This window comes from Oncorhynchus nerka, linkage group LG27 (genome assembly GCF_034236695.1).
Source record: "Oncorhynchus nerka isolate Pitt River linkage group LG27, Oner_Uvic_2.0, whole genome shotgun sequence".
Classification (NCBI taxonomy): domain Eukaryota; kingdom Metazoa; phylum Chordata; class Actinopteri; order Salmoniformes; family Salmonidae; genus Oncorhynchus; species Oncorhynchus nerka.
This window is the reverse complement of record NC_088422.1, coordinates 69,678,884-69,694,153: the sequence shown is the minus strand read 5'-3', so window position 1 is coordinate 69,694,153 and position 15,270 is coordinate 69,678,884. Positions and strand designations below refer to the sequence as shown.

At 44.2% G+C, this 15,270-nt stretch overlaps 1 protein-coding gene across 1 annotated transcript in view; it reads left to right on the top strand.

Annotated features, from left to right (window-relative positions):
* Positions 1 to 10,837, top strand: part of LOC115112234 (uncharacterized) — a 31,865-nt gene extending 21,028 nt beyond the window's left edge. The window contains exons 8-15 of the mRNA XM_029639156.2: positions 179 to 2,144; positions 2,874 to 2,927; positions 3,951 to 4,109; positions 4,450 to 4,512; positions 4,689 to 4,739; positions 4,838 to 4,914; positions 5,057 to 5,127; positions 9,590 to 10,837. The gene's annotated coding sequence lies outside the window, so the exon portion shown is untranslated. The remainder of the gene's footprint in view (positions 1 to 178; positions 2,145 to 2,873; positions 2,928 to 3,950; positions 4,110 to 4,449; positions 4,513 to 4,688; positions 4,740 to 4,837; positions 4,915 to 5,056; positions 5,128 to 9,589) is intronic.
* Positions 10,838 to 15,270: the final 4,433 nt, after the last annotated feature.

Here is a 15,270-nt window from a genome sequence, read left to right as displayed (position 1 = left end):
ACAGGTACTCTGTCAGGCATGTATTGAAAATACTGACATTAAAACAATGACATTAACTCTCAACTTGTTGTAGGTTAATGACTGTGGAGGAAATAATGTGTAGTGGGACTAACAATGTATATTTTGTGTGGATGTTTGTTTTGTGGTGTGCGGCTGTGCGTGTGGTGGTACTGTTCAGCTGGCTGAGCAGAGTGGTGAGGCTGCAGGTCTACGTAGTGAGCTGTCCCGCCTGCAGCAGAGGAGCTCCCAGCTGTCAGAGGAGAGAGGGGGCCAGGAGGAGAGGACTAGGCAGCTGGCTGCAGAGCTCCACAGACTACGCACTGCCAGCAGACAGTCACTGGACGAGTTGAGAGGGAAGGATCTACACATCAACATTTCCATTCATCCTCATGGCAATTAACCAATAACCATTCATTTCATTGTCAATATCCAATAACCACTGATCTGGTTCTAGATCTGACACTGCCAACTGCCAACCATTAGGTCATGGACCAGATAGCCTCACATTAAATCCTAGACTGTTACAGCCTGTAGCCAACCACTACACCATCACATGATTAGAAGTGTGATGGCTCAATCTTTCAACCTTATGTGTTGTATAATAGCAAAGGGGGTTATCTAGTGTAATATATACCCAGGGCTGGAAATGAACACTACACCCTTAGAATGCCTGGTCATTAGTGTGGAGCACACAGCCCCTCTGAAGTAGAGACTTAACCTCCACAGGTCGCGCTGTACACTAATTGACCACTACAGGAGAGAGCAGGTTCTGTTGTAGAGAAAAGAGGTGTGACTTGTAGCAGTGCCCTTTCTGTGTGTGCGGGGCTATATTCCTAAAGCTGATTGGATAATGAGAGCTCTCTCTCAGACCCCCATAGATTCTGCATGTACAACACACACACACACAGTTGAAGTCGGAAGTTTACATACACCTTAGCCAAATACATTTAAACTCAGTTTTTCACAATTCCTGACATTTAATCCAAGTACAAATTCCCTGTCTTAGGTCAGTTAGGATCACCACTTTATTTTAAGAATGTGAAATGTCAGAATAATAGTAGAGAGAATGACGTCTTTAAGCTTTGATTTCTTTCATCACATTCCCAGTGGGAATTAGTATTTGGTAGCATTGCCTTTAAATTGTTTAACTTGGGTCAAATGTTTCGGGTAGCCTTCCACAAGCTTCCCACAATAAGTTGGGTGAATTTTGGCCCATTCCTCCTGACAGAGTTGGTGTAACTGAGTCAGGTTTGTAGACCTCCTTGCTCGCACACACTTTTTCTCTTCTGTAAGATTGAGGTCAGGGCTTTGTGATGGCCACTCCAATACCTTGCCTTTGTTGTCCTTAAGCCATTTTGTCACAACTTTGGAAGTATGCTTGGGGTCATTTGGAAGACCCCAGCTTTAACTTCTTGACTGATGTCTTTAGCAGTTGCTTCAATATACCCACATCATTTTCCTTCCTCAAGATGCCATCTATTTTGTGAAGTGCACCAGTCCGTCCTGCAGCAAAGCACCCCCACAACATGATGCTGCCACCCCCGTGCTTCACGGTTGGGATGGTGTTCTTCGGCTTGCAAGAATCCCCCTTTGTCCTCCAAACATAACGATGGTCATTATGGCCAAACAGTTCTATTTTTGTTTCATCAGACCAGAGGACATTTCTCCAGAAAGTATGATCTTTGTCCCCATGTGCTGTTGCAGAACGTAGTCAGTTTTTTTTATGGCGGTTTTGGAGCAGTTTTCTTCCTCCTTTTCTTCCTTGCTGAGCGGCCTTTCAGTTTATGTTGATATAGGACTCGTTTTACTGTGGATATAGATACTTTTGTACCTGTTTTCTCCAGCATCTTCACAAGGTCCTTTGCTGTTGTTCTGGGATTGTTTTGCACTTTTCGCACCAAAGTACGTTCATCTCCATTAGACAGAACGCGTACTATTGATTTGTATGACGGCTGCGTGGTCCCATGGTGTTTATACTTGCGTACTATTGTTTTTTTACAGACGAACGTGGTACCTTCTGGCGTTTGGAAATTGCTCCCAAGGATGAACCAGACTTGTGGAGGTCTACAAAAACAAATCTGAGGTCTTGGCTGATTTTTTTTGATTGTCACATGATGTCAAGCAAAGAGGCACTGAGTTTGAAGGTAGGCCTTGAAATACATACACAGGTACACCTCCAATTGACTCAAATGATGTCAATAAGCCTATCAGAACCCTCTAAAGCCATGTCATGATTTTCTGGAATTTTCCAAGCTGTTGAAAGGCACAGTCAACTTTGTGTATGTAAACTTCTGACCCACTGGAATTGTGATCTAGTGAATTATTATTGAAATAATCTGTCTGTAAACAATTGTTGGAAAAATTACTTGTGTCATGCACAAAGTAGATGTCCTAACCAACTTGCCAGAACTATAGTTTGTTTACAAGAAATGTGTGGAGTGACTCCAACCTAAGTGTATGTAAACCTCTGACTTCAACTGTACATACAGAAAGAGTTTGCAAAGACGCAAACATTTAAACACAGTTTTGCTTAGAGGAACTACCTCACATCATAGTCAGTTTAACTGAGATACTCATACAGTACAGAAATGTAGTAACAGGTTTTCAAGTGAAAATGTCTGAGGCTTTATGGTTCAAATAGTCTAAGCATTGTGTTTGTATTGTGACAAATCCGAAGCACTTTGTTTGTGTACACAAGCACATAAGAGCTGTGTGTGCTTGCTCTGCAGTGCCAAACCTCTACAATGTGTTTGTATGTGTGTTTAGCCGAGGGCACATCTCTGCGGCTCATCGCTGTGGTCTCACGTCATCCTCCTTAAGTGCTGTCAATGTTGCATGGTAACAGCGACGCTCTGCCCTCTTAATTGGTTTAGGAAGAGCATCCTTGTCATTTTGCGGTCAGCAAACTCCGCCAGAGAAAATGAAGTGTGAGTTGCACCCTCCCCACACAACCCATCCAACAAAATGATTATGTTCAGCTGTGTGTGTGTGTTTGTCAGTTTTTACTTTCCACTTTTAGAAATAATTGCTGGTTGCTCGATGGGATCAGAGGAAGGGTATAATGATTGTCTCTGGCTGTGTGGTATGGCTGGGTTCTGGGGAGGGCTGGGGGAGAGCAACTCATTTCACACACCTAAATGTGAGTGTGTGTGTGTGTGAATGTGTTAACATTAGTGTGTTTGTACAGCATGTAACCTGTTTGTGGTGTCTATGTGCTTGATGTGTATCTACATACTCTACGCGTGTGTGTGCACGGCTGTCCTTTTGCACGGATTAGCAGGTGAACGCAGCAAGAGGATGACCAGACTGGGGTTGTGATATTGTCACACAGGGGTTAGGGGGAATACAGAGCTGCAGTACTGCAGTTTGGAGCCTCCAGTCCCCACACACACACCATTTTAATTGCCTTTGCTTCTTTCATTACATGTATTGCCTCTCCTCTGCATTGCGTTCTCCCTGGGCTTGTGGAAAGGTCATTGTAGTGGGGATGTGAACACTGCACAGCCTCCGTGTGTCCCAGCCAAGCAGGCAGAGGATAGAGCGGGGGATGTGGCTAGGGAGGACTGGTTACTGCTGTCCTTCACATTGTTCCTATAAAGAAAAACGTGTATTTTATGGTGACCAGTTCTTTGATGTAGTGGCTCAACATGTACATGCATGTTAGCATACGCAAGCATTGTTCAGAGTGATTTAGAGTCAGATGAATGTGACTATGACAGGACAATGTTACTAGAAAGAGATGTTTATGGAGGAGTTCACTACAATGTAATTAAGTAATGAACTATCGTTTCCCAGTTTCCTACCTGGGCAGGGTTATAGGAAACCCTCGTGAATATGTTGCTGTGACTCATTGTTCACCATTCATTTAAAAGGTTCATCAGTTTTCAGAAATGAGAACAAAAATGATATTAGGAAATGCCAATGACAGGTATCATCCCTCTCCCACCTAGACTCGGTCCTGTGAGGGCAGGCTGGCAGAGCTGAGTGCCCAGCTGGGGAGGTCTCGGTGCTGGGGCCAGGAGAAGCTGGTAGCCCTGGAGAAGAAGGTGGTGCTGATTAAGGTGGAGATGGCTTCTCTCAGGGAGAACTAGCATGCCAAGGTGGCCCAGGTCAGACACACACTTACACAATGGGTTCTGGGGACATTCTGGTAGGGTTTATGACTAAGGATAGGAGGTTTTGTTGACCATGTGACCTGATCAGGAAAAACTCTGGGCCCTTATAATACCCGGAAGCCTTACTGCCTAACTGTGTAACTAGGCCCAAAGTTTTCCTGATCAATTGATGTGCTCATGAAAACCTCTTGGCTCTAGTTATGACACATATCCTCACACTTTGCACTGGCACAGAAAGGCCAAACAGCATAGTTAGTAATCACCTCTCAATGAAAAATGAGCTGTATAGCCATTAGGATGTGCAGCAGGGGTTTGTTCATGTGTCTCTGTTCAGGTGGAGGCCTTACACTCACAGCACGATTCCATGGAGCACAAGTACAGCACAGCAGCTAATGAGGTAGTGAACCCTTAAAACCTCCAGATATGTCAGATAGACACTGTTAGAGTTGTAGACTCTCATTACCTCCTCTTTCTCTCTCTCTCCCCCATCTCGTGTTGCGCCAGTCTCTCCCCCCATCTCGTGTTGTGCCAGTCTCTGGGTAATGCTCGTTCAGACAGTTCTCTTCTACACAGGGAGAGTGAGCTGGTGATAACCAACGTCAACCAGTGGGTGAAGGAGCAGAAGTAAGAGCATACCTAACTCCACACACACACCGATGCCCAGTCACGTTCTACTCTACATTCACTACGCAACATTAACCCTTTCTTAACCCTATCGACAGGCAAGGGTCTGCAGGAGGAGATGAAGAGGCTGAAGGCTGAGCTGGAAGAGAGCAGGATTGAAGCCGAAAGGTTCAGAGTACGTACCATACACAGTTACACACACTGGATAACACTGTTAGACCTCCACACATTTACAACCCTGATATACTATAAAAAACAACACCAATTGAAGAGCATTGTTCCTTTCTATTGAGTAATGTCACTTGTTTTTGTATCAGGCCTCTCAAGTCAGTATGAGTGGCCAGCGCAGTGCCCTGACCAGACCTCCCGTCCAGCTGCTCCACACAGAGTGAGTACTGTACTACTGGCACTGACCTTAGACACTGGATCTGTGGGCTTGGCAACTTCCCAGTTCTCCAGGATCAAGCTGCAGCAGGTCCATACGAGGCAAATGACTACATGTCCTCTAACTCTTCACTAGTTTCTTTGCTGGGGCTCTAGAGACAGCATCAGTGACAAAGCAGTGACTTCCCGGACTGAGTGAATTCCTCTCTGTGTTTCTAGAGTAGAGCTGAGACATGGGTCAATAGCAACAATCACCAACACATCTCAGACAGTATTGGTTAAGAGCGGGAGCCCGTCTAACTCATAAGAGCTATTGGCAGCCATGTTGATTTCTGTTGTTCTGGGATTAGCATCTGTGTTTCTGGGGGCTAATGGTCCGTGTCGTCCGGCTGTGAAATCAGTGGCCTGAGAGCCTCTGAGAAGCCTGCAGATTGGTGTTTCAAATCCCCACCCCCCTCTAATGCAGCCCAGCCTGTCTCAGCCACTCTCTCCATCTCTCAGAGTAGAACAGTTTCGCTGTTCCCGAGTTCCCCCTCCTCACCCTGGGTGACCCCCACTGCAGTCTCCCCACGCCTGGGCCCAGACGCCACCGGCCCTTCCTGCCCCACAGGACCACTGCAGCTTGTTAACACCGAAGATACATTTGTGCAGTCAGGCAGGAAATCCTAGAGGTGGCTATGGACGGTGGTAATCAAAGGCCAGGTGCTCTGACACTGAGGACTGGAGGAGGGCTTAGAGATGACCTCTAGTCTGGCCTCCTATCATGGCCGATCATCCCAACAGACGGACGGACAGACAGAGCCATCCAAGGACACGGTCTCTCCTCTGGGCCAGACATGTCTTAGTCGTGTCTGTTTTCAGACACTCAGACAGACGTCACCCACACATTGCCATGGGACCGACTATATCTTTTTAAAATTGAACTTGCATTTTATATGTGATGCTGAGAAAAGGTGATTTATTGGTGAAATTGTGTTCCATATGGTTGTTTGACAGTTGAAGCCTTCTCATTTTGCGCTGCCTATACCTCCTCGCTTTAAAGTAAGCCAGTCCTGTGCTCACTGGCATTTCCCTGTAATGCGTTCCCGTCTGATTTCCTCCTAAATTGAAATGCGGTAAAGTTAGGACTGATTGGAGGGATTACTTTTGGTGAGTGTGAGATAGGAGGGAGAGAGAAAGAGACTAGACTGGTTGTGAACCCAATCAGAGCCCTGTGTTGACTGTGCTGATTAGAGGCTTGTAGTGAGTGGGATCCATTCTATCCCATCATTCCCTGTTTGCTCTGATAACGGAACCTCAACACTCATCATGTCCCTAACCTCATCCTCATGCTGTCACTTACAGCACACCACACTGATCTCTCTCAAACGTCTTATGCAAGGTGGGTAATGTACCAAAAGACCCTTTAGAACTTTAAACCTGTTTTGAAAGAATAGTTGGCATGCTTTGGAAAAAAATCACTGGTTGGCTGAGTGTTAAAAAACATTTAAAAAGTTGCAATATGTAGTTGAGGAGCACTGAGGCATTGAGGATGGACATTGCTCTGGAGAGAGTACCGTACCCTAATAAGTGTGTGCGTGCGTTGTGCGTGTTGCCTTGCCTGATACCAATGGAGGGCAGATGCAAACTCAGCCCATAAAGGCCCACTGGATGACTGCGACTTCACTCAGCTAATGTTCCAGGACATCCAGGAAGCCTGTAGGGAGCTGGGAGAACACAGAGGAGCGCTAAAAAGCAGCCAGAGAGAGAGTAAATACAAATAAATAGATAAATAAGTGAATGGCATGAGAGGAGCAGAGGGAACAGTCGTCCATTCTCGTGTACGCACCGCGTTTGTTTATTTATGGTGTCTGAGGACCTGAGCAGGGCTGGTGGGGGGAGGAGGAGGGTGCTGGGGGAGGACACTGGGCCTCTCCTTCCTTACGCATGCCTGGCTCTGCTCCCCAGCTTTCATTAAGTGTCATTACCAGGGCTTTCAGCACTAGAGCCAAGCTGAGACCTGACATCCACTCCATAGATATGTGTGCATATGGGTGGACTGCTGATCCTTCTTATCCACCACTGAGGAGGGAGAATTAGGCCAGGGAGAGGAGAGGAGAGGAGAGGGGGATGCAGCCATATCTGACTTTAATGGCCAGAATATAGCTATTACTTAAATGGAGGACAGTATTCATGCCTGATTGGTTGTCATGAATATGCCATACGGGTCAGGTTATCCACATTTAAAGTGTTTGTACACTGGTGATTGTAAGGGCTATGTACACTGCAGTGTGTTGTAGATCAGGATGACTAGGATGCATATCGATACAGTTACATATCAGGATATTCTAGTTGACTGTACCTGCACCAAAACACCAGTTTATTTCCTTCATCTTTTTAATGTGGGAGCCAAAACAAATTCAGCACTTTTTATTTCCATGAATGATCAAACCTCATTTTCTCATGACTCTTGTCACTGCAGCAGACATATGGTGAGCAATATGATTGGAACATCAAATCACAATAAAATCGCAAATACCGAATCACAACACATATAGAATCGCAGTATATATCGTAATCGGCACCTAAGTATCACAATAATATTGTGTTGTGAGATGCCGGGCCATTCCCAGCCCTAATGGCCAGTAGCAGAAATAAAGGCATGCAGCTGATGTGAGATGTGCATTTCCTTCTACGCAAGGTGTTCATTATCAATGTCCCTTTCCAGTTCACTTCCTGTTAGAAGGCCGGCTGATTGATGGCTTGTGCTGTTTATTTGGATATCAGCGAATGAAATATTCATGTCGTACGCTTTCCCAAGCAGAAGTTATCTAGATGCAGTGTAAATGGTATTTGGGATTAGATTTTCACAGCAGATTGCAGTTATTACAGGAGAAAAAGGTGAAAAGAGACTGTGTGAGCAGTCGTTTTCCTGGGAGGCAATCTATTTCTCTTCCACTCAGAGCACCGGAGCGCTGGACCAGGCTCTTAATGCGCGGGAGAGAAAGTGCTTTGGTCTGCAACCTTTCACACCTTCACCTCCCCTTCATGTGATTGAATAGTTAATAACTTTGACTTTCCTTTGAAAGCCTGTGACGTGGCTCCTACTGAACAGCCTGTTGTCTGGCTGACACACCTGCCTATTGATCTGTCTGTCTGTCTGTCTGACTGACTGACTGCCTGCCTACATGTCTACTTGGCCCAGATGCCAGATTGTCTGATAGCCCACCTCTCTCTTCTACAAACCCTCTCACTTTCAAGCCTGTCCCTCGCCTGAATTACCACCTAGCTTATCTGTCTTTCTTAAAGGAGCCTGTACATTATCAGAATTTTGATGGAAAGGGGTTTGGATTGCTTACTCTTCCTTCCTCCCTAAAGACACACACACACACACACACACACACAGGGAGCTCATTAGCGCACCCCGTGCTCACAGCTCCAGCAGAATGTAACCTTGCCTAATTGTGCGCCATGCTCATTTGTTCTCCCTGCATGATGTGGCGATTGCTTATTTATTCTCCTCAGGGCTCCTCTCTCACATTAAAATGATTGACTTATTTCATTCACTGCACATTTGCCAAGCTTTATTTGATAAGCTCATTTCCCTTGGTGCCCAAAATCCCCCCTGTTCCCATGTTTTAAAAGTTCTAATGTTCCCAATGCAGATTATTATTCATACTTGTGATTGTTTCTTCGTCTAATTATCTGTGTTGGAATAATTTAGCATCTGTGAGCCTGTTTATCCCGGAGGACTGAAACGACACAAAAGGGCACACATTAACGATGCGACTGGAATATCCGAGGAGCCAGTTGTGTACACAAAGCTGGCAGACGCGGTCAACAAGAAGCTTAACAGGGATTGGGACATCGTGGAAGGTTTACCAAAATAAGCAGACTGAATTTGCATTTGGTTAGAGGGCTGTTGACGAACAGAGCCATCAACATTTGGTCCATCAGGTAATGAGACAGGCTCTGTTTTGATGTGGATATATGCAGTGAGATGGAGCTAAACTATTTGTAGTCAATAGAGGTCATGGTTAAGGTGGGTAGTGCAGATCCATTCCACTCTGACCCATTGACCACCATCAGCCCTCTCCTCCCCTACCGTGGGGAGACCCTCCCTGCCCCTCACCAAGAGGGGAGTTCTAGAGAGACTCAGCAGTTTAGAGAACAGAGCCAGTACCAGAGCAGAGACAAGCTAGCAGCAGGAGACCTGTTCAGTAGTGTACCAACTCATCAACAGAGGACACAGTGGGATAGTATTAGGGAGGGGAATGATTGGCACTATTTCTGCAGTGGGAGGTGAATGATACCTCAAGAGTCATGTATTAACAGTAATTATATGGATAATATTCATGATGACAAATATGCAAACTTAAGGTCCATGGTGATGCCAACATACCAATAGTAACATTGAGCTCTGAGGCTGACTATTGAAGGTATCTTATTTGAATAATCTGTTTCTGTCTGCCTCTGCTCTGTCTCAGATCTGCTCTGACTGCGACAGGAGCCTTGAGTGGCCAGAGAGACAACCTGTGGAGGAGGAGCTCTGGCTGCCAACCTACATCTGTGCTAGCCCCAGACTCAGCCTGTGTCTGCCTGGCAGGGAGGGGGGCCACGTTTGCTGCTGAGGTGGCCCTTAGGACCCTGGAGCGCACACCCCTGCCATGTGGCCACCACCGCTGGAGCAGACCCGCTCTCTCAGCTGGGACAGGCCATGCCCTACACATCTCAGGGAGGGACACTGGTGGGGGCTAGTATGAACCAGTGAGAAAGGAAGTACAGGTAGTTATGACTCAAGAGAATACAGCACACAAATATTTATGATTTTGTAGCTTGATAGATATGAATAAATGATTGTATTATATTTAAGATTATTTAATGACAATACTAAACTTGAATAATTTAATTTCTTTGGTATTTTCAGTATATATTTTTTCAAAATCGAATCTTTGTGGCACAATATTGTAATCTCTTACCATTACTCCTTCAGCCCAGTTCTACATTATGATTGTCTACTTATTCACAACAGGTTCTGTTGAACACAGATTCTGTGTTGTGAATCAGTAGACAATTACAATCTTACCTGTACAGTATCTGGGTAATTCCACCAGTTCGGTGCCTTTTTAGAAGTGTAACTTGTGATTTCACAAAATGTTGACATTCTGTCCTAAAGATCACATGTTCAACTTCATAAAAAACACATGTTGCCATTCCAATAGGTTAAATAAAAAAAATACTATAGTTAGTGCCTATTAAGTGCCAAATAAGTATCAGGGTTGACGGTATCAGGGTTGACGGTCTCGTTTTAAATCAGCCATAAATCCTCTCGTGACAGGGGGAATGGAAGCTTGTGTGCAACAGGGAGTGGCAATTGAAACCCGTTCATTTTCTATCACAAAATAGAACAACTCCCAACAAGTTTTTACACTATGATTTGACTATTTGATGTTCAATGTTTCTTTTGAAAAATACATTTTAAATGAATAGTTTCACCATATTAAAACTAGAGGGTTGACCTTAAAATGAGGGACAGATGTGAATGAATCACTAATCAAATGAAATAAATATAATCTTCAGAACTGACGTAAAATAACTAGGTATGTACAATGGAGAAATGTTTGGATTACATGGGTTGAAGTCTTCCTAGAAGTGACACAGGGTTGGCAGAGGGACATGTCAAAATGATGAATTTAGCAAAGCTTTTATTCATATTAAAAATCAGATTCATTGAATTCTCCATGACGTCTATATTAAAGGGCACTTCATTGAGTAGAACGGGCTTTTAATTTAATTGAATTTACAATTTCTACTTAATATCAAAAGGCACTCTTCGTGGAACGACCCATCTGACAAATATTTGTATCTATCCATTCAGGGTTTTGATTTACATTTTTATAGAAACCTAGAAAGAATTAGAAAAAAAAGTGTCCAGCCTTTTATTGTGGTTTGAGAAATAGTCCTGCTTATTTCTGAGGTTGTCAAATGATTAATTGATGTCTAGATCAAAGTACTAAAATGTATTGGGGGGGGGGGGGGGGGGTTCATGGTTTCAGTCACCTAGAGCAATACATCCTTGAGTTCATGTAAGTCCTAATGAATTGTGTAGGCAGAGAAGTCTTTGTGGCCAAATAAAAGCCTGGTAAAGGCATCTAAACCCATAACAAGTGTCCCTTTGTTCTAGCACTTCTCTATTCATCATGAGTCGGCTGTGTGAATCCAGGCATTGCTGCAGCTTTGAGAGCAACTCTGAGAGTTCCATGCCCACCAGCTTTCAATAACTGGGGATGTCGGAGCTTGACAGTAGAAAGTATTTTTTCTGACTAGAAGAAAATAAGAGCCCTAAGCAATAGTAGATGAGCTGTTAGTAAGCACACAGTCCACTGGGAGAGAGACATGGCAGCATACTATACATAGTGCAGTGGTGAAGGCGAAACAAAAGCGAAATGTAATACTATTGTTTGCCGATATTAAAGATATCCAAACTATAGTGCCCCCCAATTACAGTAATAAACCATGACCATCATTGTAATGATCCCACACCAGCATGCAGGGCGAACTTTAGAGGTGTGTTCACAGGGAAGGTTTGTGTCCTAAAGAGGCCCTAGTCAGCCAATGGGATCGAGCAGTGGCTGTTGTTCACTGGCAGCCTGCTAGGATTAATCCCAGCCTTACAGGAAGACACCATCTTTTTCTGCCTTGGTCAGATCAATAGGCAACATTCTCTCCAGCACAGCAGTCAATACCCAACACTTAAGGTGTCTGTGGAAACTAAAGAATGCCAATAATTGTTATTAATGCCTAGGATTTCCCCAAGTACTGCATTTATAGGGTAATTCCGGTGTAACAGACATTCAACCAACATCACACACACAACACCAATGCCCTCCGGAGACGTAGCGTATACATTAAGAAACCTATACACAAATACAAAGATGCGGGAAAAAATCTACAAAATGGAAGTGCATCCTTTTTTCAAATAAGTATTGTGTTTGTAACCTGATTTATAAATGGTATTGCTCTTTTGAGTCCGATACTATAATGGTACTGAGTAGTGAGCTACTGCACCATGCTCTGGGTAAAACATTGGCCCATTCAGGCCTTATGGAGAAATTGGTCACACTGAAATCCAATAATTTGTCCACTGTGCTAGTTTATTCAGTATGCCTGATGTGCCTTTGGTATATTAATCAATACGGCCTGAGGTGTGATATATAAGGCACAAGTGGGTGTGGTATATGGCCAATATACCATGGCTAAGAGATGTTCTTAGACACAATGCAATGCGGAGTGCCTGGATACAGCCCTGGGTGGTTCAAGCCCTGAATGCTGATTGGCTGACAGCGGTGGTATATCAGACCGTATACTTCGGGAAGGACAAAACATTTATTTTTACTGCTCTAATTACATTGGTAACCAGTTTATAATAGCAATAAGGCACCTCGGGGGTTTGTAGTATATGGCCAATATACCATGACAAAAGGCTGTATCCAGGCACTCTGCAATGCATCGTGCGTTAGAACAGCCCTTAGCCATGGTATATTGTCCATATACCACAAACCCAGAGATTCTTTATTGCTGTTATAAACCAGTTAACAACATAAATATAACAGTTAACAAGTAGTTTTGCGTTATACCTGTGGTATGTCTGATATATGCACCGATGGAATGCTGTTTCAGCCAATCAGCATCCAGGACCCAAACTGCCCGGTTTATAATGGCATTTAATAAAATGTTGAACATTGTGTGTGTGTGTGTGTGTGTCTTTAATAGCAGGTGTTATTCCGACCACGTGCTGAGGAATGGATTTGTGTTGATTGTGGAGTGTTATGAAACATGATGACAGACATTAAAGAAATAGCACATTGTAATGCCTTTCTCCTTGCCTCTAAGATCAAGAGGATTTTTTCTGAGAGCCAAAGAAAGGCCTTGATTATTTTGTCTGATTGCTCAAGGATCATAATTATACCTCTGCCACTTTGAAGTTGCTCTGTCAGGAAGATAAAAAAAAATAGAATTCTAGGCATTGCCTGCCATATGAATAAGATCGCATTACATACATTGAAATATGTCAATTTGACCTTTCTCCCATCAACCCTACCTCCTGAAGTCCTTTTTTCATCTACTGCCTGTTAAGATTCCAGGAAGTAACAAAGAATACAACTTCAGAATTGACTTTGCCATGAGTATCTACTCCAGCATGGACGTGGGCTGTCCTGTATGGATTTTGGAATTCCATCCAATTGTGTGTTAATTCATTCTGAAAGCACAGGGTCAGAGTTCACAGGTTTTAAATGTAAGCCATCGTCATTTCACAAGGACTAAATACGTACTGTACATAGGTGTTACAAGGACAAGATCTCCCATTGGGTGGGCTGCAGCAGAAAGAGTAGGACCGCTTCAGGGAGAGGGGCCCTCGGAATTGCTTTTATTTCACTCAAGCACCACCACTCCACACGACACAACAACCGCTCTAGCAGTGGAAAGTGAAGGACAGTAAACTCCAAGCATACATTCCCTACCTCCTCTTTCCATTGAAAACCGCAGGGGGGAGTGTGTCTAAATTCAATCAAGCGAAGGCCGTCCCCGGCAGGCAGGGACACAGAGAGAGCGAGGGGACGGATGAGGGAGATGAGGGAAAACTCAACTTAAGTTTCCACTGGGCCTGCTGGGCTCCTAATGCGGCCTTGGATGTAATTGGGTCCCAGAAGCCTGTTCATTATCGTGGCTGTTCATTATTGAGGCAACAAAACAGGGGTGGAAAGGAAATAAATGCCTCGCTCCACTCTGTGCCCTCCGCTCTGTCCCAGCGCCATTGTGGGATTGGAGTTAATTAAAAGAGCAGTTGATGCCACTGTTTTCCTCATCAATCTCACTTGTGCTCTTATTACGTTTGTAATGACAGTGGGGCTTGTCCTGGTCTGCCACACAGCAGGGGAGAGGGGGAAGAGAGGGTACGAGGTATGAGGGACAGATATTTCAACAAATCTCTCAGCGGTCAACAACATCTGTTGAGGATGTAGGTGGGGTTTGGGTGTAGATACTGCAGCGCTGTGAGAGGACGACAGACCTCTTCTTCATTCAGGGGTGTTGAGGTTGAGGACCAGTCTTTACCCCCTAATCCTGCAACTCCCTTGAAGGCTATTTTAATTCCTTTCATCATTACACAGACTTTCCCTGGAAACTTCTGGCAATCTCTGGTAAATAATGATGGAAATGTCTGTGGCATGGTGTCTCTGGACCTCCAGAAAGCCTTAGATACAGTAGACCACTCTATTCTACAAGCTAATGACCCTAGGTTTTAACAGCATGGCAGTAGACTGGCTCAGATTGTATCTTTCAGGAAGGTATCAGAGGGTTGATGTCAATAGCACTTTTGTCTATTGCCAGGTTACTCAGCTGTGGAGTTCCACAAAGGAGTGTTTTAGGGCCCCTCTTCCTGTTATATATCAACTATATGAAATCATCTTGTTCCTGTCAGCTTTTTTTGTATGCAAACAATTTAGCTATTTTGGTCTCACACAAAGACAAGAGTAGCAACTAGGGAGCAAGCTTTTGCATAACTGGAGGGTATCAGTAACTAGCTGTCAGATAACAAATTGTCTATCAATTTGGGGGAAACTGAGTCAATTTTATTGTCTCTAGATTAGGCTAGGTAGATCACCACGCTTCAGAGTCATGGTTGGTGACAGCTAAGAACTGTGTTAGGTACTTAGGCTGTGAACTTGACAGGTTTTTGACCAAGGAGGGCAGTGGACAGAACGTTATTGCCAAGGTGAACCAGAAAGTCACATTTCTTGCCAGAAAAGCCACATTTCTGGATAAGGGTACCTTGAAAGTACTTTCAACAGCATTAGTGCAGCCTCACTATGGTTATGCTTGTACTACTGGTACAGTAGCTCCCCAAAGGTTTTAAAAACAAATTGCAAACGGCACAGAATAAAATGGTATGGGTGATACTGAATCTTAGCTCTCGTTCTCAGGTTGGCCCTTCTCAACTCAGAGAACTCCAGTGTCTAACAGTTGATAAAAGGGAATTGTTGGGATTGACTCACAAAATCCTGTATGGCACAGTCCCCGGTATCTAAAAAGCTGTTTTACTTCAGTGAGGGACTCACACTCTTATGCCATGAGGCAGTGCCACAGACTTTGTGCCATATTTTTTACT